Genomic DNA, 14517 nt, shown 5'->3' with positions numbered 1-14517 from the left:
CACACTTCAAAGAAAATACTTATTAAAGAATTCACCTCGAAATCTCTCCCAGGTGAGTGGTCACCCCATCTTGTTTATATTTTTATTCAAGTATCCACCACTAGTTATATGCCTTACCTTGTAACAGATAAGCTGCATAGCAGATTTTTTCATCATCGTAGTACTCTTGAATGGCAATGCTTTTTCCATCTTCATAATCCAATTGTCAACTTTTAGTGGTTCAATGGACCCCAAAAAGCTGGAGGAGCCAGCTTTTTAAACTCCATGATATTGTTTCACTGCATCGGATGCTTCCCATGTCCATATGGTTATGGTGGATGCTGATGTGGCTATACATGTTATTGTGTCTATTGCTGTTGAAACAACTGTTGCTGTGTCTGCATCACTCTGACTAGGGTTTGAATTAACTGGGTCATGTTCGGCTCTTGTTGTACTATCGGAGCATTTTCAGTAGGGTCAATGATATCCTCCCACTGGGGGGTGCCACTAGTTTGTTGGAGAGTGCTACCATCTTGTAGGTTTGATGCCCCTCCAATAGCTCCTTGAGTAGTCCTCATTCGATACGTAGGCACGTTAACCTATATCAATTTGGGATGATAGCACATCCTTAATAAAGTCATACATATATTTAGGGTAAATTATATCAAAATCATCATAAACTAACGTCCTAGTGTCCTTAATGTCTACCCATCACTCACTTATTCTATATCAAATTTTATATGTCATTATCTATCTACTTATGCTCTGATAACATATAAATTATTATGCTCACATCCTGAGATCACGAGCTAGGGGTCATGGCAACCACCTTTTGTATACTTATAGAAAACTCTTCTCATAAGTATGTAAGACATCTCACCATGATATCATAAATAGACAGTGAAAAAAAATTAAATAATAAATATTCTAACCTTAATTCAAATAAGAGAATCAAAACTTGATGTCAATAGAAAGAAAATAAATGTTTGGCAAAGTCGACATTAAACAAGGTCTTGTATCAATTTTGATAAACCCTAAAATAAATAAAGTAAGCTAACTCCATTTCTAATCGTACTTCCAATAGAAAATCCCGCATCAAGCTAATTATTTAAAGATATAAAAAAATAAAAAAATTCATCGTGAGCTAAATAGCCCAATAAGCAATGTATACTTTTAACTAAATAAATCATACAATAATATTATATATATGAATTTACCAAAATATTATAATAAATATGTTAGTTCAAAAATTTAGATCTTGATGTATCATATTTATCAAATATTCATACATAGAATATCAATTCATCATAAAGATAACCTATGTTCATAATTTAAATTTTATTAAATTCTCAAGTTCTTTTTATCAACCATGAGCTATGACTATATTTTTCCTATGGTAGGGTCACAATACCACGTATCATCTTGTAGTGATCTACAAATCATCTAGTAGTAAAGTTCTTCAGAATCGCTGGTCTCACTAGCAATTTATCGTTGGTCTCATTAGCGACATAGACCCTTAGAACAAATTAATTACCAACGTATTAGCCTCCATTAGTGGGACCCTCTACATAGTCAGATTGATAATTCATATCATCACTCAGTTTCATATCTTATTTTGATAATAATATAAATAAATGATAATCGAATCAATCAATCATATCATTCATTATGATCATACATCATCATAATTATTTTGAAAGAACATAGAATATTTTTGATACCTTTCATCATATTTGATTCATGAATTAATATAATTCAAAATTCATCAATTTATTACTTTAAAATTATCAAATAAATTTAGTAAGGTAAAACACTACTTATCTCAAAAATAAATCCAACTATGGATGCAATTAACCTTGAAAATCCTTCTCTAGGCCTGATATAAAAATATCATATTTCGATCAAAATTCTATCATAATTATTTTAAAATAAAATCTTAAAATCTAATATCACACAAGGATTGACCAGGTGATAGCATTCGAGATTTTTGATTAATCAATCTAGGCCACTAGAGAACCCCCTTTTTTCCTACAATCTAAGAATCCTAATCGAGAGGAAAATAAGAAAGAGAAGGTAAAGAGAGAAAATAAGAACAGAAGCAGAGAGAGAAGAAAGTGGGAAAAGGGAAGAGAGATGAAGATGGAAGAGTGAGGTTTCTCTCTTCTCTTTTTTTCTTTTCTTTTCTTTTTTTTCTTTTTTCTTTTTTTCTTTTCTCTTTCTTCCTCTCTTCTTCTTCTTCCTTCGATCTAGAAAAATAGGGGATTCATGCATCCCCTTTTATCTTCCCTTGACTCAAGGGATTTTTTTTTTTTGCTCAAAAATGATGACCGAGGGTGTGGCCCACAATGGTGCAATCATGGCTCTCTGATCCAGTGCTCAAAGGTGATGGGTGGCACCGGAGATCCCATCCATACAGATGACCAAAAATAAAGCACTTGGAAATCTAATTTTTTCTAAGAAATCAGCAATTAAAACATAAAAAATCTCAGCATATGGTTCATAAGAAATCGAAGGGAGGCTTTTCTTAAGAGATTACCTAGCTCTTAGGGATGTTTGGGCCATGAATTCCTTGGCACACCGAGAATAAGGAATGAGGAAACCAGGAGAAAATAGGGAGAAAAAGACAACTTTTTGATGATAGGAAACCAAAGAAGGGAGGGATGTTTTATTTATAGAGGATGTTTAGGATTTTTGGCTTAGATTAGGAGTCCTCACTGGGATAAGAAGAAGACTCTCAATAGGAGTCTTCTTCCTCTCGTTCATTCCCCTATTTTCTTTCTTTTTTTTCTTTTTTTTCATGCTTTAAAAATCATGCTATACCTTTTGGGCCATTGTTTTAATTCGGGCTAGGTTTCAGTTTGGGTTTGGATATTACAATGCAACTAGTAGATCCTGGGTTTGGATAGTCTTTTTGAGTAAGATCCTAAGTTGTTTTAAATAGTATCAAAGCAAACCTAATCTATAGCCATGTGGACTAAGGGACACTACTACGTAGGCTCATTTGGGTTGATCATCAGTTGATTATGGTGTTTTTGATGGGATTTATGATATTTGTGATAGAATTTGAACATATTTTGACCCTTAATTAGTTTGGCAAAGATGCTAGGCCTTAAACAATGAGAGTATATGAAGACCTATGCAAATGTATGTTTAGTCCTACATTGACTATGCAATGGATAGATCTTGAGTATTTTTATAGGACTAAGAAATTCAAAAAGTATCTTCCAGCCAACCCTTTTAAGTGAGATCCTGGCTATTACACATCCAAAACCTCTCCTAGCCTTTCTCACCATCTCATTAATTTTTTCTCATTCATAAGCTAGACCTCTCCTTCTGTTAAATATATACCTTAGAAGTCAATCAGACCACACATGTAATCTTTCTAAGGGCATAGTTTGTAATCTTGACTTATTAATAAAATTAAATTTGGATTATTTATCTATTCATATTGTGTAATGTGTTTATAAATTATCTAATAAATTAATAAGATTATGACACATATTCTCAAGAGTTAAAAATTTGAGACATGTATCATTGATGGTTAATTCATAAACTGCTTATGACCGTAGGATCATCATGAGGACAGTGATCGATCCAGATAGATTGGTACACGGATCATTTTCATATGGATAGATGAGTCTCGAATCTATAGTATGGAGATACTGAGTGAGAGTGCAGGTGCTTGTTAGAAAATAAGGATGTCGAGTATGACCAACATGAATAGTCACTTAAATATCTACCTTTTCATCATGACATACTCGATGCTGCAGTAGTGTGAATAGTTCTTTGATCTGCGATGCCTCAGCTATTCACAATGAAGTTGCTATAATTTGACTACATCATAACTCGATCTTCTAGTTATATAGAATCTTGAGATATATGTTGACTGTAGTAGGTTTATTGTAGAAATAAAGTGTATACCTATATGGGATCTATCAACTCTAGTAATAAGGGAGAAGTCCTATGAGGATCATGAAACTAAGTTCGAATGTCCATAGCTATGGCAAGTATAAATGATACAAAGAAGTTTTTATGAGGATTCACTAAGAACTCAGATTGATTGAATTTTACATATGATAAGATCAGATTGACGAGTTATTTATAACCTTAGTCTTGTCGGGACTCACGATAGAAGAATCGAATCATACGGTAACTGCACCTAGAGGTTTATCTATTCAATTCTACTGAGTTACCACTACATACTGCTAGATATCACTGATGGATTATAAGATCAATTAAAAATTATTCAGATGATCAATAATTTTTAAATTGGCTGAATTGAAAAAGGTTCTAATCTATTAAAAGGAGTTTCAATGATATTATTGATGCAAATCATAATATATCCTGTTACCAGACAGAATTGAATCTATGGGGTCACACACAAAGAAAATTGATCTAGAATTGAGCAATTGGACTTATATGGTTCAATTGGATTTAGAATTCAACAAATTTTATTGGGTTTAGGATTTCTATGCTAGCACATGGTTAAACCCAAATCTTCTTTAGACTTTAATCTCTATGAGATAGAGATTGGATCAAATCAATTGCATGTAATATGGGTAGTCAAGAGTTGATTTTTTATCATAATTAAAGTTGAAAGAAGTTGGGCTCACACCCAAATTGGATTGGATATATGGGGCGCCAACTGCTGGCACCCCTTTGATCATATGTGACAAGAATTGGGAGACTAAGATGGGGCGCACACCCCATCAGGGTTTGACACCAATTAAGATAGGTAGGAGGCACCCGAGAGTCCTAGTATGAGTTGATTTTGGGTTCCTTATGAGATAAAGATCTGATTTGATTAAAGTCTTAAATCAAGTAGAACTCTTTTTGGCCTATAAAAGGGCCTTGAGATGTGATCTCAAAATCCTAAGAAATCCAAGCCTCTAAGCCTCCACGGCTCCCCTCTCTCTTGGCCTTCACACCCTCTCTCTCTCCTCTCTTCTTCACACATCCATGCCCAAGGGTTGGGTAGGTTTTGGCTCCCATGCCCATGGAGTTGGGTATCCCCCTTTCTACACGTCAAGGGTTGGCATATTGTTTAGAGAGGAGTTCTCTCTTATTCTCCCATCTTCTGTCAAGTTGCATGCTATTTTCTTGAAGAAAAAATAAAGGAGAAGAGTCCTAGATTATTTTCGTGGATACCTGTAGAGGTCAGATACTTATGCGACTCTAACAAGAACCGAAGAGATATCCACGATCATCAAATTATGGTGAATATCTACCTGCACAAAGGTGAAGATGAGATCTTCATCATTTTTTTTTACTAAAATTTTATTTACTACATATAGATCCTAAGAATATGATAGGGATGATCTCATGAGATGAGATCTAGAAGATGCATGTTAGATAAATTCGCTTCCACTGCATGCATAAAATTTTTTATTGTTTTAACAGACATGCTCTAGTTTTTTCCTTCAACTGGTATCAGAGTAAATGTTGCATGATTATATTCTTAGATCTAAAATTTAGATTAGATTTGAATTATTTTATTTATGATTAGATCTCTGTTTCATATGAGATCTGAAAATTCATGTTTATCAATTATATGTGAAATTTAGATGAGATCTGAATTTTATGTTTTCAATAAAATATGATTCTTAGATTAGATCTAATTTTTTATTTTATTTCAATTTGATTTTTTGTGATTTGATCTAAAATTTAGATGAGATCTAAAATATTAGATCAAAAATTTTAATAAAAAATTAGAAATAATAATTGATAAATAGTGGATTAATCAAGGATCATCTTGACATAAAGTTATCCTAGTATAACAGATGTTATATTGAAACGTTGTCCTAGGATGATAAGAGATGAAATCCTAAATCATACATCTAAAATTTATATTGGATTTAAAATTTTAGATTAAGAGATCTAATTGATAAGCTTTGGGTTAGTCTAAGTTTATCCTAATATAAAGTTATCCTGGTATAAAGTTAGTTATGCTGAAAGGTTGTCCTAAGATGATAAGTGATCAAATCCTTGAATCATAAGTCATCTTTTGAGAAAAAAAAAGACTTAGTCAGATTATGTGATAATCGCAATGTGGTTCATTGATACATGTGGTGATCAAATTGAGTCACTATGACCCTTGATGTAGAGTTGTATCATGAATTTACTTAGATGGTTGCAACAAGTTAATTAGTGATGAGGAACCAAAAGCCGTAGCCAATTTGGATGAGGTTGACCTATTGGTGTCTAAGACAAATACTTTGAAAGGTGATTACTTAATTAGGATCGTTGCACCAACAGCAGAGAGCCTCTCATCGATCTCCACTTATCTGACCAATTTGGTTGATCAATTCTGATTTGGGGTGCTTAGCATTGAGTTTATGATAATTGCGTTGCACCATGAGTCTGGTCTTGATGAGTCAAGATGCGACCTCACTAGTAGATCCAATCTAATTATAGATTTACATGCGATATAAATAAATAATTAAATCTAAAAAAATTAAAATCAAATCTCTCAAAAATATTAAATCGAGCGATCTTCCACCGTTGTAGATGTACGGGCCTTTCAGATTTTAACTATTCTCGGCTAGGTATAGTGGTTCAGTTGCATCAAAAAAGATACAACTACTCTATTAGCATGAGATACTGTGGAATGGAGATGGGTTGGGGCTCAATAACTGTTAGATGAGGGTTTCAATAATGGCTTCACTTTTGCGAGAATGGTGGGTCTAACTTAACTAAGGAATAAGGTCAATAACTGTCAGGTGACGCTTCAGAAATTAGAGATCGATGACTACGTTTATAAATAGAGGCTAAAGAGCTATGAGCAGATAGGAGAATCAGACGGTTAGCTTTATCTTATTCAGCAAGATATGCTCATTATCTCCAATCTTATCTAGCGAGATATGTTTGTTATCTTCTACTTTTTCTGAAGAGATATGTTTGTTATTTCTTCCTTATTCTCTCATCGTCAGCTATTCCCATTGGTCATTGGATTTGAAGATTTGTACAGAGGCTGAAGGTCAATTTGTTATATTAGATGAGGTTGGCTCAAGTATCTTGGGTCAACTAGCATCAAGGTCGGATTGGACTCAGCTTTCTTGTGTATTGGTTTTAATTGAGAAAAAAATTTCCTACCTATAATAGTTAGTATAATTATTACCTATTTTAGATTGATCATATTGAGTAACAAGTTATAGAAGAGAATGGCTTTCTTCAAGAGGAACCATTTTACATATACTACATACAGCTGTTGGACCTCACGAGGATGAGGAGATATCATTTGTTAAGAATGTTAAAATGAAGATGTAGTGTTCTCCCAATTTTTTCTTAATAAATTCTTCCATTTTTATTGGTCAGTCCTCCAATCATATGGATATGAAACACTATATAATATTTATTATCATGAAACACTACTTAATTAAAAGATATTATGGTTTGCTACCTCTAGGTATAGATCACACAACTATTAACGGATTCTCTCATGAGGGTTTCAATATTATTAAAATTAGTGAAAGCAAGTTCTCCAGTATGCTTATGTACTTAAATATTACAAGATATCTAAAACTGAAAAACAAAAATGATTAATATTATCTAGCATATCATAAATTTCTTACCTTAATGTTAGTGGATTTTTCTTTTCACAAAAGTAACACCTAATGGTATCTACAATATTATATATCTTTCTTTTGCAAGCCAGAAAAGAGTTGTACCATAACTCTGTATCTAGATTTAAGTAAGCAATGGTCGCTGAAATTAGATAATGCAAGCCTTGTAAATATAAGCAAGGACTAATAAAAAAATAATTAATAAAATATTAGTTTGATTTACTTTATGTACATACTATCGATGCAGCAAATTGTATTGAAGAACTTAAATACAAAATTGATGTTTTCATATATATTTGCAGTAAGTCATGGGATAAACTATATCCATGTAATCTTTGTTGTAAAGCTTTAGTCATTTCATATGTTTTGGATCTAGAGGAAGGAAAAGTCAAATAAGATTGATTACGGAAAAATGAAATAAGATTTATGTTCTTTATCATTTTGACATTTTTAATGAATCATTGAAATTATTAGAATATAATATCTTTTGCTTCATCTATGTCCAGATTTATTAGAATTTTGCTATAACCCCTAGTTGCTAGGCTAGCACATATCCAAATATTGTAAAAAACTTTTATACATAATTTTGGACTTTTTAAGAAATGGATTACAAATTTGGACCTTTATAAGATGTTGTTTTGACAACAATTCCTAGGGTAACTTGATCTGGTCGAATATTTTCTTGTACAACGCTCCCTACTTCCATGGTCATTTGTCCCCATAGTGTTAACATAATGGTCCTAAAGATACAAATCTACATGAAGATAATACAAGTTATTTATAACTAAAGTAATAAGTTACTTACCCCTTATCCAATAAAACAACATCTTGCTTCAATGTATTTGGATCGCAATAGGTGCAAACAATAGTTGCTTCACTAACAAATATGGCAACTCTTATAACATTCTATGTAGAATAAAATTTAAGATAATATAAGTTATTTATAACTAAAGTAATAAGTTATTTACCCCTTATCCAATAATGCAATATCTTGCTTCAATGTGTTTGGATCCTGATAGGTGCAAGTAATAATTGCTTCACTAACAAATACGGCAACTCTTATAACGTTCTATGCAGAATAAATTTTATTATTTTTTATAAAAATGTTTGTGTTTATATATCCACTTTAGGAGGTTAGTTATACTTACCAATAAGATACCATCTTGGTTGATATAATCTTGAATTTCAACAAAAGTGATAGAGTTGCAGCTATATAGTGGAACATGCAGTCTATCTTTAACATATTCTTGCACTTTAGAAGCCTTTGTCACTACCAATTGGATATTACTCTTCACAATCTAATTTTTTATTTCTCCATCCTACATTTCAACATCAAACAGCTCAAATAAATTGCCCTCCTTGAAAATATCTCTAAGCTTTTCTATCTCCTCACCCTTTTAATTGAAGAAGACATTGATAAATATATTATACAATTTGAAATTTGTTAATGTCAAATGAATTAAAAATATGTTTGAATTAGTGTATATACCACATCATCCCTGAGAACCACCCTCCATAATGAGAGGTTGAATGTACCTCATCTACATTTCCCATTGTTCATATAAGGAATATCTGGATTGGTTTTCCTATTCATGATTTTTTGCAAAGCTGTCTAAATGTATTTTTTATTCTTCTTTGCATGGAGTTGAAAACTTTATGGAGATGGCTTTTTCCCATTTTATCCGTACATTTTTCCTGTTTCTTATTTCATAGAGTGAGATAACTTTTGGCTGTTTCATCTAACAGATTTAGATAACCTTTGGTTACCTTTATAGAAACAGAAACACATGGTTTTTCAATTTGTTTCCAAATTAAAGGAATTTTCTATGCCCATCACATTGATCGATCGCCATGCCACCAACTAGCACGTGAATTGTAGGAAGAAATAGAGTCAAGATTTTTTTCTAGTTTCAGATAACTTTTGAAAATAGAAATAGTTCTTTTGCATGATTTTCATTTTTCTAGAAATGGAGTCTAAATGGATCGGTTTTCTCGTTCATGGTTTTTTGTGCAATTTTATTATATTGTGTTTTTTATGGAGTTTGAAAGGAATTAGATATCTTTACATGTTAGAGTTCAAAAGGAAATAGATAACTTTCTAGAGACAGTTTTTCCCATGTTTTAAATTTTTCAGTGGTTTTCCCATTCTCATGTAATGGATTTAGATAACTTTTGGTTGGTTTATGTAATAAATTTAGATATAACAATTATAGGTAACTTTTGGTTTTAATTTTAAAAAACAAAATAATACAATTTCCTCTTTTGGATTTATTCAGAGGAATTCACAATAATTGTTCGACTATTTTTTTTAGGATTTCTGAGGGGCTAGAGATTTCTCTCTCTTATATGTTTAATAGGTACAAGACAAAATACACCTACAATGTGAGGAAGTAAAAAATATAAATATTAATCATATTAAAGAAAATGAAATATGTTGAGCAATATAAGGGCAAATCGAATCTTGAAAACAAATATGAGCCAACAGCCATCCTTAAAACAAAATCCAGAAAGGAAAAGTCCCAAAACAAAATTAAGCAAATGTTTCGCATTTGAATTTATTCAAAAGATTCCCAATTTCCAAAATCTGAGATTTAAAAATTAGAAAAAAAAATGTTAAAAAGAAGGAGATTGAATAAATCAAGAATCGCACTTTAAGAAAGCCATTGTTTTACCATGCATAGAGCTTGCATTGCTTTCAGTTTCATAGAACAACTCATTTGATAGGTAGAAAAATATATAAAAAGAAACTTTAGTAAACAAATATCCCAATAGATTAAGAGAAATAAAATGAATTTTGATTCAATTCAATCTTGTTCGCATCGATTTGATCAATAATCTTTTCTCTCTTTTTCTTGCCACTGTTTCCTGATAAAGTGTTCATACCTTATCTTAATAACTTAGCTAGTAACTATGAGCAAGCACCATGTGGATAAATGACAATCATGTGACCCTTGCTAGACTTAACAAGCTTCAACCATAATAATCCAATTAAACAAGGAAGCATAGACCAAATTAAGGAGCAGCAAAAATATGGGGTGTACATAGGCTACATGCTCATAAAGAGACAAAAAGCTGAGCATCACATCACCGACATTGAAGAAGCCTTTGCAATACTTTCAAAGTACCGCATAAAGCACAATCTATGCAAATGTGTTTTTGGAGTTACTGCAAGAAAATTACTATGGTTCATGATGATACATGAGGGATCAAATGATCCAAAAAAGATCCAAGCTATACATGAAATGACACCCCAAAAACAATAAAGGAAGTGTAGCATTTGAGGATGGATTGCTATACTCAGCAGATTTGCTTCAAGATTAGCACAAAGGTGCCTTTCTTTCTTTAAGGCATTGAAGTAGACTAAAAATTTTCAATGGACCAAGAAGTGTCAAACTACCTCTAACAAGCTGAAAGAATATCTTGGCTCACCACTACTTGTGAAGCTGAAATTAGGAGAAATGCTTTACTTATATCTAACTATTTCTCCTCTTGCTATGAGCTCGGTGTTGATATGCAAAGAAGGAAAATTGCAAAAGCTAATATACTATATTAGCAAGGTTCTGCAAAATGTTGAGTTTAAGGTATATGAAGCTTGAAAAAGTGATTTATACTCTCATAACCTCAGCTCAAAAACTTCATTCTTATTTTCAAGCCTACTCGATCACTATATTAACTGAAAAACCAATGAAGCAAATCCTACATAAGCCAGATACTTCAGGTTGACTTGTAAAATAAGCAATCGAGCTTCGAGAATTTGATCTTCAACAGCGGCCTATGATCAAAGCTGAAGTACTTGCTGATTTTCTTTTGAACTGCACCATCCCCAATGAGAAGGCACCTGAAGCTGGCAGAAGGAAGAGGTGCCTAGGGAGTTTTGGATTTTATATGTGGATGGATCCTCAAGTTAGGCAGAAGTGGGGTAGGATAGATTGTTACCAGCTTAGAAGGAATAGTTGTAGAATATGCCTTGTGATTTGGAGTCGAAAGCTCGAAAAACAAAGTGGAGTATGAATTTCTTATCACCAACCTCAAGATTGTAAGGAAACTTGGAGTGCGATGCCTAAAATTCAGTGACTCCTAACTCATTATTGGACAAGTTTAAAAAGAGTTTGAGGCATGGGAACCTACAATGATAAAGTATCTATAGAAGGTAAAGGACATTTCTTTGTCTTTTTCAAATTTTTATATTCAGTAGGTCTCTAGATTAGAGAATGCCAGAGATGATCTTCTATCCAAGCTTGCCATCTCGAACTGCACCAACCATAAAAGGATCTCATACTTTGAGGTGCTGGGGAAGCTGAGCATCAATGAACTATTGGAGCACGATCCTGGCTCCTCCCACGGACCTTGGGTGTAGCGGAACCAGCAACGAACAAATCTGAAGACTTCTGGACTCGATTGAAGGCCCTCGACGAAATCAGCCTGGTTGCTGTCTTCTTCGTCAGCCTTTTGTTCCAGATGAAGAACGCCTCTGAAATCACCTCTAAAAAATCCAAGATCTAGTACCCAACCAGATCAGACCTGAATTGAGGCCTTCTAATTCATAGATCTCGAATCGGGACATTCTAAATAGGGAAGAAGGTAGATGGAGACAGACCTTGCAGATCTGTCCTGCTGCAGCCTTTCCTGTAGATCTTTTGATGGAGATCTCACCCGTGCTCAAACGACCTCAGATCAACTCCAGATTTGAGAGAAACTTGTGCCAACCTCTTCTCAAGAGATTTCAATCCTGACCTGATGTTTGGGCAGCTGCAAGAGAGGGAGAGACAAAGTATTGGCGGCACAAAGGAGGGAGGGGCTAGCGCCTCCCTTGCTTTTCTTTCCTTTTTGGGACCTGGCGGCAAGAAACCCTAGGGTTTCTTGCTCCTGGGGCATGGAGAATAGCTGGAGAGAGAGGGAGAAGAAAGAGAGAGACTTGGGAGAAAGAGTTTTGTATTCCTTGGCTTTATTAAACCTATACAAGTACATGTATATATAAACACAGGGTCAAGTGACCCAAACCCAAAACTCCCTTGACCAACTCTATGGGAGATTATGTTAACCCAAGCCCATGTACACCCATGACTCGACCTAATCTCACCTATCCTGGATTCAGACCTGGCCCATAAAGAGTTGGTCCCTTGAGGCCCACATAACCTAGACCTCAAGAATCCGAAAGGCCCACAGCCTTTCAACCTAGGGCCCAACTAGCCCTAGAGCCTCTATGAAGCTCTCATGAATGATGGACCTTGGCCTTAGCCTTGATCCCCTGGGCCTTGGGCATACCACCTAGATCATAACAATCTCCACCTTGGTATCCCAAGGCCTCAACCAGCTCCACTCTGTCCATCAGCCGATTCAGCTCACACATCTCTGAAAGCTGTCCCATGGAAGTACCTTCGTAAGTGCATCAGCTGGGTTCTTCTTAGTGTGTACCTTTACCAGTTCCACCTCGCCATCCTCCACAAGCTCCCTGATCCAATGATACCGAATGTCGATGTGCTTTATCCTTGCATGATAGACTGAGTTCTGTGCTAATAAAGTGCACTCTGGCTGTCACAGTGCACTCTAATAGCCTCCTGAGTAAGGCCCATCTCCGTCAACAAATTCTTCAGTCAAATTGCCTCCTTAACTGCTTCTGTCAGCCAATGTACTCCACCTCTGTAGTGGATAGGGCCGTGATAGGCTGCAGACTCGATCTCCAAGAAATAGGACCTCCATACAGGCTAAAGATGAAGCATGTCGTAGACCTCCGGGTATCCACATCTCCACCAAAGTCTGCATCTACATAACTGCCAATCAGCCCCTGAGCCTCCCTGGATATGTCAGAGTATCCCACTGCACCTCCTCGCTATCCATAGCAGATTCCAACTCCAACTGAACCCATCAAGTATCTGAATATCCACTTCAGAGCTCTCCAGTGCTCCCTGCTAGGTTGCGCCATGAACTTGCTAACCTGACTCACTGCATGAGCGATGTCTGGCCTACAACAGACCATCGCATACATCAAGCTCCCAACTCCTGAAGCATAAGGAACCATCTCCATCTCCTGAGCCTCCACCTCAGTCTGTGGCACCATGGTCTTCGAGAGTCTGAAGTGACCGGCAAGTGGCAGCTCCGCCGGCTTTGCTCCCTTCATCCCGAACCTCTCTAAGACCTTCTGTATGTAGCCCCCTGAGATAGATGCAGCACCCTCCGGGCTCGGTCTCTGAAAATCTCCATGCCTAGGATCTTCCTTGCAGGGCCAAATCCTTCATCTCAAACTCCCGAGATAAGGATACCTTCAGATCCTGCACAACCTTCCTACTCTTGCATGCTATAAGCATGTCATCCACATATAAGAGTAGGAACACCCTAGAACCATCTTCAAGAGACTGAACATAAACACAGGGATCAAACTCGCACTTGAAAAATTCAATGCTGCGTACATAGGAGTCGAACCGCTTGTACCATTGCCTCGATGACTGCTTCAGCCGTACAGCGACTTTTGCAACAAACAAACCTTTCCCTCTGATCCTGGATCCTGAAACTGGGTGGCTGCTCCATGTAAATCCTCTCCTCCAAATGCCCATGGAAGAACACCATCTTGACATCCATCTGCTCCAGCTCTAAATCCTGAGCTGCTACAATGCTCAGCAATACTCTGATGGAAGTATGTCTGACGACGGGAGAGAAGACCTCGCTGAAGTCGATGCCTTCCTTCTGTGAGTATCCCTTGGCCACTAACCTCATCTTGAATCTGATACCTCCCTGCTCTGAAGGCCCTTCTTGCAACTGTAGACCCATTTGCAGTCAATGGGCCTCTTCCCCTGTGGCAACTGCACCAATCACCACATCTGATTTTGGTGGAGAGACTGCATCTCCTCGAACATCGTCTGGACCCACCGCTCTCTATCCTAGCTCTCAATAGCCTCCTGATACATATATGGGTCTCCATTCACTGTCACCAGGGCATATGACAGAATCTCCTCGAAGCCATATCGGTATGGTTGCCTGA

The sequence above is a fragment of the Elaeis guineensis genome, chromosome 1, assembly GCF_000442705.2.
Source record: "Elaeis guineensis isolate ETL-2024a chromosome 1, EG11, whole genome shotgun sequence".
NCBI lineage: Eukaryota > Viridiplantae > Streptophyta > Magnoliopsida > Arecales > Arecaceae > Elaeis > Elaeis guineensis.
Note: the sequence above shows the minus strand (reverse complement) of the source record.